Source organism: Rattus rattus, chromosome 7 (assembly GCF_011064425.1).
Source record: "Rattus rattus isolate New Zealand chromosome 7, Rrattus_CSIRO_v1, whole genome shotgun sequence".
Lineage (NCBI taxonomy): Eukaryota > Metazoa > Chordata > Mammalia > Rodentia > Muridae > Rattus > Rattus rattus.
In genome coordinates this window covers 64,200,421-64,216,675 of record NC_046160.1, presented here as the reverse complement: position 1 = coordinate 64,216,675, position 16,255 = coordinate 64,200,421, and the positions used below count along the sequence as shown (strand labels likewise).

General features: G+C 38.4%; 1 long non-coding RNA gene across 1 annotated transcript; it reads left to right on the top strand.

Moving 5' to 3' along the window:
* Nucleotides 1–12,454: 12,454 nt before the first annotated feature.
* LOC116905025 lies at nt 12,455–14,615 on the top strand. Its single transcript, XR_004388479.1, has 2 exons — nt 12,455–12,890; nt 14,297–14,615. It is a non-coding gene; the product is annotated as an uncharacterized LOC116905025 (long non-coding RNA).
* The last annotated feature ends 1,640 nt before the right edge of the window (nt 14,616–16,255 follow it).

Below are 16,255 nucleotides of genomic sequence, written 5' to 3'. Positions count from 1 at the left end.
GTTCAATAACTATACATTGGAGATTCATTTTCGGCTAAAGTTGAATTTTCCTATATTGCTAGAATCCCGGGTTGAAATATCCACCTTCATTTTCCTTCCCCCTCTTCATCTCCTGTTATTGCTTCTCTCTTTGTGTGCTGTAAGGAGCAAACGTATCATATCATCCTGCATAGGCAGATACAGTGTGTTTGTTTGTTTTAATTTGATTGAATAGGAAGACTGAAAACTGTAATGGGGTTAGAGAGAATTGTCTCTCGGTTGGTTCTTTCATTTTCTCATGACTCTGAAATTTAATGACCTAATCATTGTTGTTTGAAGTTAAATTATCTGTTAAATTAGCCCTAAACAATAACTGATGATATTTTCCCTTTGGGTCTGGTTGCCCCTGAATTCTTGGCCCTAGATGAAGATGACAGGAGTCTAGAAAAATTCTTGATTGTGCACTATTATAAAAATAATCCACTCACGGCTTATGTGCAATGACTTTATCTCTAGGTTGAGCATTATAAGTTGGAAATTCTTTTTCACACTTGTGCATAAGAAACCTAGACTCATAGATGAAAAAAAATATGAACACAATTCCCATTAGTACTCAGAAGCCAGATCTGAAAGGTATCACACACCTCTGCCTGCTAATAATTTCTTACAAACGAAAAATTAGCTGTATGGAAACTTGCGACCTTGTTTTAGATGTACATTCTAGAAATCTAAAGTATAGCTATTTTGTTGAGTCTGACATATGTTCAGTTTATATGTATAGTACAAAATAGTCTTGAAGTAGTGCAGATTTTCCTCTTTTTCTTCCATAAAGCTCATATAGTCTCAGGAGAGAGGGTGCTCATGCGTATTGAGGAATCAACACCTTTCTCAGTTATTATATTACTGGTAGATGAAGAATCTTTGAACCCAATAGTATTCCAGTGTTTGAGAAAACTTTGATAATAGGAAGTACTATTGTGTTTGCTCTATTAAAATGTGCTGAATGAATAATTAGAGACTGGGATGAATGTTGAAAAATTCAGAGCAAGAATAAGGTGGCAATTTTATTATTTAATACTTCAACAATTTCTATAATTAATAATGTAATTTTCAAGGTTGGCAATGCTTTCTTAGGAAAAAAGGAGTACTCAGCCCATCTTATTTAAAATATTCTGGGAAAAATTAAGTAGGATCAGATAGACTTTACAGCAGGTATTGCTTGTTTTTTTTTTTAATTTATCTATTATTTTTTCCGGGAAAAACTGTTAATTAAACATGGCAAACTCCGATTGCAGGTTGGAAGACTAAAATCGATCATTTCTGCGTCAATAGTGTTATGTATTACTACATTGATTTGTGTTTATTTATGCAGAGGTTTCAGCTATTTGCTTCCCGTATTTTAGTGTCTCCCTCTTTATTATTGTCACACATTGCTTTTAATGCAGGAGTTTATTATAGGAAGTGAAAACCCATCCATTCTAAATGCACTTCATAGTGGATCCTGAGAGTGTGGCCAGTTTAATATAAATTGTTTATTCATCCTCGTTTTTTAAGAAATTAGGAACAGGCTTCTGCTTCAAGCCCCATGCTGCTTGAGAGCCTCCATTCTTTCCTTCACACATAGTATTGACATGTTTCGATAAATAGGAAACATGATTTGGTGATCTTAGGTTTAAATGGAATGAAACTCACAAATAAGACATCGTTTTCAATTGTTTTGTTCCGGTTAGCCTCACAAAAATAAGCTAGTCATATGTTTGCAGGGTTTTCCTTAAAATGAAAAAAATAGAGGATGAATCATTTAAACATTGGACATTTTAAACAAATGCTAATTCGAAATTATGCCAAAGGTCATTCAGAAAAAAGGCCATACGATGTCCTATATATTGAATACATGTATGTACATATGTTTTATTAGTGTGCATGTTATTACATCTTCTGAAGATAGTCATATCCCTTCCCCTAATGCAACACATGGGGTGAGTACCGGCATCCATCTCAGCACATAATAGGAATACCTGAGTCGCTCAGTGCAGTCCCTGTAAGTAAAGGCGGGAGTAGGGGTGGAGTGCATCCATATTGTGGTCTTCTGCTGCCATTACAAAATATTACAAAGTTGCTGAAAACTGAAAAACAAAAACAAAAGTGGCGTAGCTTCTTGAAGGCTATTTAATATTTTATCTGCAACTCTTTTCTTATTGTACAGGACCAGTCCTTCCACAACTATCAAAAGCATCTAGGGATCCCCCCCCATTAAATTATTATTATTTATTTACTATACCCTTCCCCCTCCCCTAGTGAATACAAGACATATGGAAAACAGATCTGAATTATTTTGGGGATCAAGGGTACCTTGGGAAGTGGAAAGGGAATTACTTTTCCTCAGTAGTTGTCCGTGAGAACCGGGCCACAGGCAGAAGGTATCCTGAGATCTAAAGTTTTGCAGAAGGTTGAATGGAAGGGAAGGAGGGAGGGAGGGAGGGAGGGAGAGATGGAAGGAGGGAGGGACAGAGGGAGAGAAGAGAAGAGCGGGAAGAGGGCTACCTCTATTTGTTTCGTTTGTTTAAATTTTCTTTTCCTTATCAAGTCTTTGAAGCTAGCTAGCATAGTGAAGTGTTGTGGAGTCCAGGGCTGTAAGGAGGTTGAGATTCCTTAGCGTCCCTTGAAGAGAAGGATTTAATAGCCAAGGCACTTACTCACCAACCCCTCCCGCATCCTTCACGCATGCACCAGCTCGTCCTCACGTGCGCCGGTATAGTGGACAGTGTTGACTTGAATTGCTCCCTGGATGCAAGCCTTTCCTGTGAATGAACCCGAAAACACTCGACAGGTCGTGAATAATCGTTTTAATGAGTGTGCAAAGTGTGCGACGGGGTGCACCGAGTTGTCGGGTTAAACAAACAACTTGTACTCTGACCAAATCGGATTGTTAAAGTGCAAAGTGATGTCAGTACCATTCCCACTGCCTTTCGGAAATCCACAGATCTGACACGCAGGAGTCCAATTTTCCCCATTAAAGAAAAATAACAATATTTTTCAACCGTGTGTGATCTTCTTTAATATTAACCAGAGCCAAACAAAACCTCACTCGAGATCACAGTAGTTCCACTGAAAAAGCAAAACAAAAGGAAGGAGATCTGGGAAGGAATAAGGACACATCAGGAGTTCTGGGGGAGAACTTGTACTTTATGTTTCACACATTCTTGGGGATCTATACGATAGAAACTGTTTGTTCAATTGCTTGTACCCAAAACGACCGGGATAGTAGTTTCTTCCTATACTAACACTGAGTCTGTACTCCTAGGGGCTTTTCTGTTAAAAATTAACTAATATTTAATAATCTGTGTTAACCTCGTGAGTGTGAAGGAGTGTCAATCTCACATGTATGCTTGGAGGAAAGCAATAAAAAAAATCGCTAATGGGCCCCATCTTAAACAACCACAAAATTAGGGGTTCTCAAGAATCATACTGCAGTCAGGAAAAGTTATGTTTCTCTCATATTGTTGAAAGACAATCTACTTAAAAGTCACATTCATAGACTCCCTTGTTCCTTTAATCTTCTTTTATAATTTCAAATATTAAATAAGAAAAGTAAGAGAATGAGCTTCAAAATGTTTACAAAGAGAAAATTCTTTGACACATTCCTTCTAAAAAGTTTGAAGAGAGAAATGTGTAAGATATTTCTTTCTCTTGCCAGTACCTTCGATATGTTCAAATATCAAACAGTATCTCCAGGAGGTTTGCAAATCAATTTATGAGTTTCCCATATCTAGTTCTCTATCCTATATTGTTGTAGGTAGATGAAGTTTGATATTTGTGCTGGGTTCAATAGTATTCATTTTTTACTAAAGAGGGAAAGCATGCCACAGCCCGCTGTCTGTATATTTATCCGTTCTTAACATGCTAATCATTCAGAAGGATGAAATGCTGGGTGTGCAATATAAGAAGGCAAAAATATGGAACTTCAGACATCTTCATTTAACTCTGTGCTGTTAGCTACATATCTGTATGTCTGTGTTTCTGACCATTTATGCCACATGTGTTTATGTATGACTAACACCAACGTTTTGAACTCATTGACCTAAAACAGAGAGATGAGGTATTTGACAAAGTAAGTCTGAACTAAGTCAGAATACTTTGTTATTATAGTTACTTTTTTTATACACATTTGTCAATTAAGCCTCACCTAGATAAAATAAAGATACTAAGATCATGCTTCCATTATTAAATTTTCAAAGTATAAATAGGGTTTTGGAGATTTTGCCTGATACATAGAAAATTTCTGTATCAGACTATATCGATCTAGAATATCATCTGTTTTTAAATAATACTTAACAAAATTGACAATATTTGCACTATAGTTATCTTAATGTGCTGATGGTCTAGAAGTATTTTAGGAGCCACTGAAAGAATGTATCCATTTTTGTTTTAGATGTGCAAACAGTAGAGCTAGAGGGTGGGTCTGTTTTTATGTGTATATATGTAGTTAAAGAACTATACTATCAAAACATTAATTATATTTGAAAGAGCAGGAACTCATTGTAAGGAGAAGTGCATTGTGAGTTTATATTCCATATAGTTTGCCTAAAAGGGTGAGTTTGTTTCCTTGACTTATAGTATGCTTCCTTTTCAGACAGACTCATAACAGGAGCAGAGAGAAGGAAAAAGCTGTTTTGAAAGGGAGAGATCTTATATGCTAGGATGGTCCTGAGCACAGGGAATCCATGTGAAAAATCTGGTGACATGAGGGTCATTCATCTCATCTTTGTTCTCTGCTCAAAAAATGGTTTTTAAGTCTATCAAACAGATTACTGATAATCCGGGGGGAGAGAGAGTGATTGGGTGACTAAAATATATAACAGTTATCATATTCTTGATCCCCAAGTCCTTGTTATTTCACAGCTGCAAAATTTAGTGGCCAAAATTTAGATTATCTTCCTTCTAAATCCTACATCGGTATGAATCATCCACGATCATTTATAGCTTTTGGTTTAATTACTAGTTTTCAGCTTTAAATTACCAATAAACTAATTAATCTGACTAATCTTCCTAAACTTCTGGTGAATAGTATAACAACCACAACAAGAAAAGTAACAAGCCTCCAACAATATTGCTAAATAAACTATTAATAATAACAATGCAAATTCATAGCAGAGGTGAGCTTAAAATAATTCCAAGGCCAACAGGAAGGAAATAAAACCCACTTCAGCCTTAGATTTTTGTTCCATGGAGGAGGCTGAGCCTCCCTCCAATTTCATGTTTTGCTCATGAATGATTTCTGTCTAGATAAACTCACGTTTCTGAAGAAAGACTCCCTTAGTCTGCTATAGTAGCCCTTGTTAATGCCATTGAGCAATTCTGTGTTCAGACTCCATCATGGCTATGGGCATGTTCCCCAGAAGGTGTCATTCTTAAAGCAGTCTAGAACAGAGGTAGCCATGTAGAGAGTTCTTGAGTGGAGGGCTGGGGTATCTTCTACCTAGATCATTTCTGGTCAGTAGGAAAGTAATGGCATTTAAAAACTATGTTCAAAAAGCCAAGGAAGTTAATAAGAGAGTTTTAAGTTTCCAGGGAACTCAGAGAACATGGATCCACCCTGTAAAGTGAGACACAACATCCTAGCATCGCATCCACCCTCACCCCAGAATGAATTCTTTTTATTGCTTTAGGAACAGGCAGCTAAAGAAGAGGAAAGTAGATTTAGTGGCAGTAGTCTTCACCAGTGATGGTTTAGCCAGGAAATCAAACCATTTCCCAGGTACAAGAGCTGCTTCTGTGAGAGCTACCCATGCTGGGTAAGCAAATGGCAGCTCAGCCCTAGGCCTGGGTAGGAAGAATCAGTAGGTCTAACGTCATCTCAGTCTAATATTTCTTGTCTCCTGAACATATAGTCTCACTTTCAATCCCCCCAGAAAAAGGGAAATGAAGTGAAATAAAATGAAAAAAAATTAAAAGGTGTGAGGTTAGATTTGGCATTTGTCAGGTAGAAGTTAGCTCTCAAGCAGGTGGTTTATTATTGCCTTGTTTATGAGAAAGATGGGAAAGATGAGAAAGATGGTAGGAAGAGGGGGGCAGTTGTGGGAAAGAATAACAGACAAATGGAGAAATTCCTTGTCAGTTCAGCATCTATAGCCATATATATGAGGAGAGCTCTTAGCTACAGGATGGATTGGGATAAGAGATTGACAAACTTAGCTGCATGAATGTGGCCCTGGCAATGTCTAACAAGCAGACCCCAGACCCTTAAAAAAGTAAAACAAACAAAACAAAATCAAAGACATAAATATCAGTAGTCAGTTTGTGTTCTGGAAACTTTTATATTATTATTATTGATATTGTTATTATTATTATTATTATTATTATTATTATTATTATTGTGTGTGAGAGATATTTCTTTCAAACCTGAATGCACACACAATCCATAACAGAAACACCAAAAGAAGGAAGCAAGGGGGTGGGGAGCTGGGGGGGCACAACCTTCACTGCCTTAGCTCTTTGTGATCTTTGCTGTCTATGGGAAGGAGGCTGAACACCCTTTTACACTTCCTTGTAGTCTTTTCATTTTAGTGAAAACACTTCCAGTTTGGGAGAACATTATTTCATTAAATTTCAGCAAAGAAAGAGAAGCTTTCATTTTGGAGAATAAACACACTGAAGTGGTACTCAGGTCTCAGGCATCTCTGTAAGTCTGCAGTGGGAGGTGGCAGCTATAGGTGCTGGTAGGTCTACATTTCAGTGGCGCCCCAGAATTTCTCAATGCTTGGAGCTCAACAGCCCACTGAATTCATTCCAATTCCTCTGTAAACATACTTCTGCAACTTAAAATAAGATAAGAGCATCTCATATTTAATTTAATTACAACCAAAATAATGTTTTAAGGAGGACATTCTGCTACCATGGTTCTTTTAATTAAGAAATGTTTCTTTATTGAGAAATAAAACTATCACTCGTTTCAGTAAGAACATTAAGGGAAGTCAGCCTTACTAGAAAACATGGCTCTCAATTCTGTTACATGCACTCCCTAAATATGGCTTTGGAAGAACTCGTTTTCTAATAATTTTTATTTTATTTCATGTGACTGAGAACTTCTGAACCAATACAGGATTGCACAACTGAGAATAACTACATTTAATGATTCACTGCTGATGATATTTGATGTAAATAAAAACTGGAAGCAACTATTTTAGTGTTAACAGTATGCAGAAACTCTTGTGTCTGTAAAGTTTACAAACCCATTTAATTAAATTTATAAGCTTCTATAGCCCAATACCTTAATACATCTTTAGCCAACAGAAACCATATATTAAATGCTTATTCATGTCTGATATATGCCAAACTAAATGCATCAAGTATTGCTTATTCTATGCAAACTAAAAGCCAAATAAATATTAGCATTTCTTTTTAAGTACTAGCAATTGAGATTTGCTTGAAATCTGCAGATACTGAAGGAAATATTTGCAGATGCACCTTTATATTGTGAGCAAATATAGATTTTCTTTCCATACTGGGATATGGAGTGAAGAATTAGAGTAGAGTTTCCTGGAATGAAGATTTTCTTGTAACAGTAAGTCAAGACATAAAATTTTCACCCATTATTCACATTCTATTAAATAAAAGAAACATACCTTTTCACAGGCAGGAGTAAGCCCTGGTTTTAAAAAAAAAAAAGAATTGTTTCAAATAATGCTAATAGTTTTTCCCAACAAAGAATTTTTCAAGGAAGATGCAACCAGATGTGTTGTAAGTGGCAAAACAAAACATGATGTGGGTTATGCTGTGGGATTTAGTGGCTACATAGGCCGAATATTTGTGAGGAACAGCATTACTCTGGGTAAGGTTTTGACATTCTCTTATTCTTGAGGACAGGCTGGTACTCAGAGGTGTCTATGAGCAAGCATCTTGGTTACTGCTAACTTGAAAGATTTTTTTTCAGGACACAAGAGTATACAAAAAGCATCTGTCCTGCATGTTTATTATCTTTTATGCACATTTCTAAATCACACTTTCCATTAGGCTGAGGCTTCCAGCCCTGGCTTCACAGCCGGCAGCTAGCTTTCAGGGGAATGGGGCTCCGGTGTAGCAGCGCAGTGAAGGAGGAAGGATGGTCAGGAAACCCCCACTTATAACCCCTATCAAAGGAATTCTCATTGGCAGACAGACTAGGAAATGGTAGCTCTAAAAAGGGGTCATGGGAAGACAGTAATTTCCTTTAGGTGAGTTTTGGAAAGATGCTAAGTGAAATAATGTTTAGGCGTTGGGATTAATCGCGCAGCTTACATCGAATGTGCCGGAAATCATGCTCTGTGCAAATGAAAATGAAGGAATTTTATGCATATTCTAATTCTCCCTCTTTGGCTGCTATTTTGGAGGAAAAGGCTTCTTTTGCTGATGGTGGGACTTTTTTGTTCTGCACAGGAAATGTGTAAATGAACACATTTTCCCCCCTGTTTTTCCTTTCCATTTCCCTCCTCCACTCTCCCCCTCCCTTTGTCAATAACCACACGTTATAGAATACTCAGTTCAGACGCTGATCCCCGACGGCTTTCCCTTTCCAGGATAGGAGAGAACAGACGCTTTGGCAGGCCCCTGATTTAGCTCTCCGCTACGTTATTAGGCCTGGCCTTTGGGAATGAAAGTAAAGTTTCTATAGTACTGAGGTAGAGGATTAGTAGTCGCAAGGTCGTATGGAATCCCTCTTCTCTTTAGACCCTACCGGAGTTTATAAACAATGTGGTAGAAGTGCCCTGACTATCAAGACTAGTGAGGGTAGTGAATTTTAATCATCCCGTGACCAGCAAGCGACTTTCTACTTCCATTTTGATAAGCTAGCCATCTAATGGTGCTTAGTACTAGGGGCTCTTGCGATCCTCTGGCGGACTTTGTGCGAACTCCCGAGCCGAGCTAGAGAAGGGTGTGTGGAGACTGAGGGCGGGAGAGAGAGGCTTGCTGAGAGGAAAAGGGTTGCTCCCTCCATCCCCTCCTGCGCTGGGCAGGCTTTTGAGAACTAATTCAGAGTAGGGCGGGGCGAGGGAAGATGCCAACAGACTTGAGTTTCTCCCTTTTCAGTCTCTGGATAAACAAGACCTTGGGAACAATCTTATTCTTCCCAGTTTAGACTGCAAAGCGTGGCGCGTCTCGAGCCCGCGCGCTCCTGCGCTCTACCGCTCTTCGGGAAGGAAGGCGCCGGGCTCCACGGCCCGGTACGGCCTCTGCGCTCCCCTCGCGGTCGTTGGGGCGCCTCCCAGGCCGGCCTGTGGGCGCTGGTCGTTCCGAGGATCGCAGGACTCTCGCGGCTGAACCCAACCATCCTTCAGCCCGGGATCCCCGAGCTCGGACGCAGCTCGCCAACCCGCCTGGCGCTGTCTGCAAGGTGCCGGGAGAGGTTCAGGCCGCGCGCCCAGGGCTCCGCAGGGAGGAACCTCTGGGAAAGGCCGGAGGAGGCGTCCAGGGAAGGCCTGCGGCGGCACCAGGGCCTGGAGCGCTCAGGCCGGCTTCGCGGTCAGCTAGCGGCGCCGCCCCTCCTCCCCAGGCCCTCGCCAGACCCTCAGCCAGCCCGGGCCCGGCCTGGGGGTCGCTCCCCTCTCTCCTTTTGCACCAGTCACGTGGCTGAGGATGGTTCGGGCGCCCGGTGGCACCTTCCTCCTGGCTGGTGATGCCTTAAACTTTTCCTCTTCAATTGTTTTTAATTTCCGTTTTTCTTTAAATGCCTTCACTTCTTAAGTGAGCGGAAGGAGCTAAGGGCTGAAAGAAAAGGCCCAGTGAGAAGGAAATCACTTCTGGCTTTTCAGACCTTTTCACTTGTCCCTTTCTCCACCGTTGGCCCAAGATTCACACCCGGCAACTGAGGTTTAGACCTCTTCCTTCATTCAGAGCCTAGACCAGAGTCTGCACTTAGCCTTCAGTATAAATAGTTGGATAAAGGATGGCTTCCTTGGGCGGAATGCCCTCAGATCAGCTCACTTTGAGGGTGTAGGTTTTTTTTTTTTCCTACTCAGCTGAAAGGCAGATAAACACATATGTTTTACATTGGTGTTATTTATATAGCTATGCCCCCAAAGGGGGGGGTAAAGTTGTTGGAAATATTTTTCTTGGTCTTGTTCATATACATATATGCTGTGAATTTTAGGATGTTGAAGTTAGTCTTAAGGCGTTTCCTTTACATTTTGCTGTCTTTAAAAAACGATTTTACTTCTTTCATAAGAGGTGAAGACCTTGCAAAATGAAGCTAATCTCTTTTAGAAACTACGAGATTTCTTACCTCCTGCTGCTTTATTACAATTGAACACTTTTTCAACCGACTCACTTTCTTTGTTGTGTTTCGCATGGTTTGATGATTATTCTTTACCATAACTTTTATTTTTTTGAATGCCGTAAACATTTTTTTTTATATAACCAAGCAAGCAATTTTAGGTTTGGAAATGTGTAAGACTAAATTCAGTCAGTTGGTACATACATATTAAATACATATTCTACTGAGCACCAGTTGTGTAATCCACGGACTATTCCCTAGAGTGTTTTAAGTCCTACTCTCATTGATTGTAAAATAGTGAAATTATATAACCAATGAGCTAATAAGCATGAAACTAATTTGAAAGGTTATAATTGCTAATCAAATGTAAAGCATATTTATTAGCATCATTATTAAAAGGTGCCAGAGGATACAGATAAAACCTGTTCCTATCCTCTGGGAACTTACAATCTAGTTGGGCATAAATAATGAAATGTAAATTGATAGAAAGAGCTCCTAAGCAGTGTTCAGTGTCTGACGTATTGAAGACAGTCAGAAAATGATTGCCTCACATTAATTTGTAGCCCTGCCATTCTTTTAACAGAAATATAATACTGTAAGTAAAGAAAGGATTAATTAGGAAAAAAATTTCATGGAGAAAATGAATTTGTCCTTCTTAAGTCACGTGTGAAGATTGGGGGCATATAAGCTGTTTGCTTGTGAGGGATAAAATGGTATTAAGTGTGGGATAGGAAAAACGCGAGGTGAAAGTGTAAACAACCTTACAAGATCATTATTATTGATACATTTCTATAAAATTTTGTTAATTAGATGTATGCATGGGGCATGGGCATGTGAATGAAGGGATATGAGGAAGCCAGAGAAATCAGACCTCTCTGAAGATGGAGTTACAGGCAGCTGTGAGCCACCAACAACATGGTGCTGAGAACCAAGCAGGGTTCTCTGGAAGAGCAGCTTTGGCTCTTAACTTCCGGGCCATCTCTTCGATCCCCTGACACTTACTTCTAAATGATTCTATCTAAACACTGAATGTAAAGAAAATTGAAGAGTATTAAGAAAAGATTCAGGTAAAATTCTGAAACATGGTATTGCTAGAAAAGGCCTATCATTACAATAACCACTGGACCCCTTACTCCGGTTTGTATACAGTGGAATTACACTGAAATGGTAAACCAAAACATAAACATAAATGTATTCAAATACAGGGAGAGCTGTGCTACCCAAGAGTCATATTACTTACCTACCTATTCTTCATCACCAGCAGCGGTGAAGAGGATAGGTATTGACATGTGGGGATAAATCTTGAGTTAGTGCTACCACATGTTAGGCTCAAGGTGTGTTTTGCATTTAGCATTTATATTCACCTTCATTCGAAGCGATTCTCAACTATGAATGAGGTTTTCTTTCTACTGTATCCACCCTCTCTAGATATTTTGGATTTACCAGCAGAACAATTTGATTATAGCAACTACAGGGGATGGCATGCCATTAGCATCCGGTAGGTAAAGTTGCTGGATGCCACTAAGCAAGTGATGTTTCATTCCTGTTTAGCTTCAAACTCTTCTGTCCAACTTGTCAGTGGGACCCAGGCTAAAAATCTTCAGGTCTGGGAAAACTTTGGACAGCTACACCAGAACTCCTTGGATTTAACTTTTATTTTAGTAACATTTTCAAAAAAAAAATACTATTTTGCCCAGTAAGAAAAATGGAATTGAAGAAGGCAACGTCTTTGACTTGCCCTGAGGCTTTAGATGGGGAACACTAGGAGGGTATCTGTTGGGATTTCCTGTTTTTTTTATAAAAGCAGAGGTAGAAATCTTTAAGGATTGTCATCTGAATGCTATTTGTTAAATTAATAAAATGTGTCTTTGGAGTTGCTTAGCAACTTACGAAAAGCTTTTTAAAAGTTCATTTGTTTGTTTAAAAACGAGGGTAGGCTGCATATTATTAGCTACATTACATAAATCAACAAAGAAATGTACACCAAAAATGGAACATGAAGTTTCAACACATGTTCTGCTCCCTGTGTCTGGTAATTGAAACATTCAATGTCTGCTAGATTTGCATCAAGTATCTCACAAACATTGGCTGTGTGTGGAACTTTAGTGTAATATTGACGAGATAACAAAACCAAAGTGGGAAAATTAAACAGGTTTGTCATAAAATACTTGTTTTTTTAGCTTTTCTTCAAAAACCATATCCTCCAATTCCTTTCATCAGACACTAGTCTTGTGAGAAGAGTTTCTCCAGCACCCTCTGAATTTGCACTTTTTGACCATGCCTTGCTGCGCCTACCTAATCTGCATCTTCTTTTCACCTTGCCAGGGCTAAAGGCTTTCAAAGACGATCTGGGACATTATCATTGCTTGTAATCAAAAAGAAAATATTGCCCGTGATATTCTATTTCTAAGATTTAATGGACCATTCGAATTGTCTACCTGTACATTAGTAAAGCGTGAACTTTCAAGCATGGAACTTTCAGGGCTGCTGCGAACTGTCTGGAACTCTCGAGTCCCCTTTTCTAAAAGTTATTTTTGTAAATTGCTGTAACAGTGGCTCATCAGTCACTTTGAAAGGAAGTGATCCTTGATTAACAGTTGGCTGATACCTTGCTCCACAGATGTGTAGCAACAGTACAGGTGCGACTTATAAAACAAGACAGGTAACTTCCAAGACCTAAGCTCCCTGTCTCTCTGTCTCTCTGTCTCTCTGTCTCTGTCTCTCTGTCTCTGTCTCTGTCTCTGTCTCTGTCTCTCTGTCTCTCTCTGTCTCTCTCTCTCTCTCTCTCTCTGTGTGTGTGTGTGTGTGTGTGTGTGTGTGTGTGTGTGTGTGCCTGCACGCATATTAAAGAATGAAGAGAAAACCCTGGGGTGAGTGTTCATTTTTGTGCATTAATCCATGTAATTGTTATGGACAAACAAACCTAATCCTCCTCTGAAACAGTGATCTCCCAACACAGCAATTCCATATGGTTAAAGCAAAGTGGCAAGTTCGTTGGGTGCCTAAGTCTCCATATTTGGTTTTCTGGTTTTAGAAGACCATATTCATAATTTCCATTACACAATTGAAATAGGATCTCACTACAATCAGTTCTTAGGACTTAGAGATCATTTTTTTTTCAGTCGAAATTTGACTATATACAGTTAGTAACACACTTTCTGAGATGAACACTTCGATTAGAGTCAATGTTAAGATTTTTTTATTGGAGCCCATCGTTATTTCATGATTTCCAGGGAACTATTACTGATCTATTATTTACTCTTTATTCACACACTACTAAGTGGTGTTTAAAAAAATCCCACTAACCAAAAGTCATTGTCTACATGTGTATTATTTGGACTGGTATCTTAGTCTGTTCATAGTAATGGACAGATACGTTTTAATTCTTTCACGTTTCCTCATGGATTCATTTTACCAAAGAGGAATTTCCTCTCACTTAAGGTATTTCTTAAGTTTTTTCTTTTGAAATATCTATTTTTCTTCATTTTTATTTCTTCGGATTCCTCCTATTAATGTGGTTCAATTTGTTTCTAACAATGAGAAACTGAAAAACAATCACATGACAACATATGCCACTTGATGGGTTTGGCTCACTGCTGCTTTGTCATTTACATTTGAATAGTTGAATTTTTAGGACCTTTAATGCATTTCCCCAAGAATCATTCTCTCACTATTTCACATGGTACTTTGCTCCCTTCAGATAAAAACTACCATTCCATTCATATAATTAATGCAATTGATAAGAAATGAGGAAAATCAATTAAAGCGTGCAAAGGTAAATAAAACCATAGAATAGATATGTATAACTCCTTGTACGTAATTAAACATATTAAAATTTATCCCTAAATCTGGTGATTACGTCAATTAAAGATATTTAGTTATTGGTTTTGGAGAGTAAGGTTTCATATGTTTGTCAAGCATAATGTAATAACATATCACCATGAGAAATTGAAATGTTTCAAATACCTTTCAAATAATTCTTGCTTGTACAATCTTGTTTTTATTAAGAAACCTTTGACTTTTCTGTACTGATCATCTATTTTCTTTTTCCTGTGCTATTATTTTCAGAGCTTTACTCCTCCTTGGTACAAGGAAGGCTGGCATGACCATCCACTTCACATCAGAGGGTGTCTTATCCACCAGTGTGCTGACACCAAGCAGGAATTTCCAAGTAGAGAGCAGACTCCCTGTAGTCACATGTCCCTGGTGAAATTGCTTCATCATTCTTCAGAAGGAAAAAAAAAAAAAAAAAAAGAAGAAGCAGATTCTCTTCCGAATCCTCTATTCTCAGAATGACTAGACAGAACTTTATGCCAAAATTCTTGCTCATCTTCCTATCTTCTAGTTCCATAAATAAAAATAAAATGTTAATAAATGGATAAAATTGTTTTGGTCTCAGTGAATCAATTGAGGCTTGGCTGATTCAGCCCAAGTGTGGGGAGCTGCATAGGACTATAATTTATCTTATTATCGCATCTGCTACCTCCTGATGATATAGGTTTTATGTGTGGGTCAAAACTTCTCTCCATATTTGTCTAATTGGGAAAGAGAATAAAGATGTTGTATCACTGGGTTTTGATCTTGTAGCACACACACCTGAAGAAGTAATTCTTTCACTCATAGAGAGCATAGGGTGCAGCACCATGTTTTCCTTAGGTTGCATGCAAGTGTGCATATTTTCTGGGCCACTCTTCTTTCCGAATGTTTTGCTTGGTATAGGACTTAGTGCAAATATGAAATAAATCCTTTTTTTCCCCTGAAGCTGAGGACCGAACCCAGGACCTTGCCTAGCAAGCGCTCTACCACTGAGCTAAATCCGCAACCCCAAAATAAATTCTTTTAGAGGAGGGATTTGTCGAGTTTTACTCTAGCACTCAAGATGTATGTGATGAAATGGGTGCCTAGGGCTGCAGATATAAGGCAGTGCTAGATGGTATCTAGAAAGTAAGAAAGGCCCTAAGTTCAATCCTCAGTACCCATGATGAATTCAAGTGTGTACTGTTTCTATCCTAAGTTAGAGGAAACGGCTGCTATGATATATCATAAATATATGAGATACTTTAGTGTGCTTTACATGATCTTGAAATAATTTAAAAATATTTTGAGACTCAACTTACATATATTTCTGGCTTTCCTAGAACTCTAAATAGTCACAGAGATCTCCCTCTGCCTCCCCAGTGCTGATATTAAAGGCATGTAGTACTAAACCTGGTGATGTTTTTCTCAATTCTTATGGATTTACCCAGAGAGGTATCATCAAGAAGTTTAAATTAAGAAAAGCACAGGATGAGATTACTTTTAGGTTGTTGAATTTCAACGTCAACACAAAATAGACCTCACAACCATGCAAACTACCTTTGGAGAAAAGATGGATTCTTCAGCTACAAGATCTGATTTAAGTTAATTGGAGGCATTAGAGGAAATAGAGAGCCATGGAAGGAGATAAATACAGAAGCCACGTAGCAAAAACTTATTTGAGCATGGCTCAGAGATAAGGGATTGAAAGGTCATCCTGTTAGACTCCTATCTCAGTGACAATCCTAGTCCAGTTGTGAATCAATATTAGGCTATCTAAATTTGGTGCTAATAACTGTTGAAATTGTAAATGACAGATGCATTTAGAACCCATGTTTTCCAAGCAATATTCTTGATTACGTGACTTTCAAAGTAGCTTCACTTAGAAATTAACCACAGAAACTAGCACAGTGACAGTTACCATTAGGCAATATCGTTGAAGTTGTTTGTCATAAATAAGTCAAAACTGTTCTTGACTGTATTAAAAATTCTTTTACTACATAACTACATTTTATGGAGAGGAATAATATTTTGGTATGTTAATAAAAGTTACCTAAGCATAAAGTTTCAAAATGCAAACTAATTCAACGTTGTGCGTGTCATGTCCAGCCACTTCTGTCCACTATCAATATAAATACGATTTAAAACGCAACCACATCCTTCTATGCATGAAGGCAATTTCTTGATGTAAATTACCAGGGCTCAAATAATAAATTAAGGGGACCAAGCATC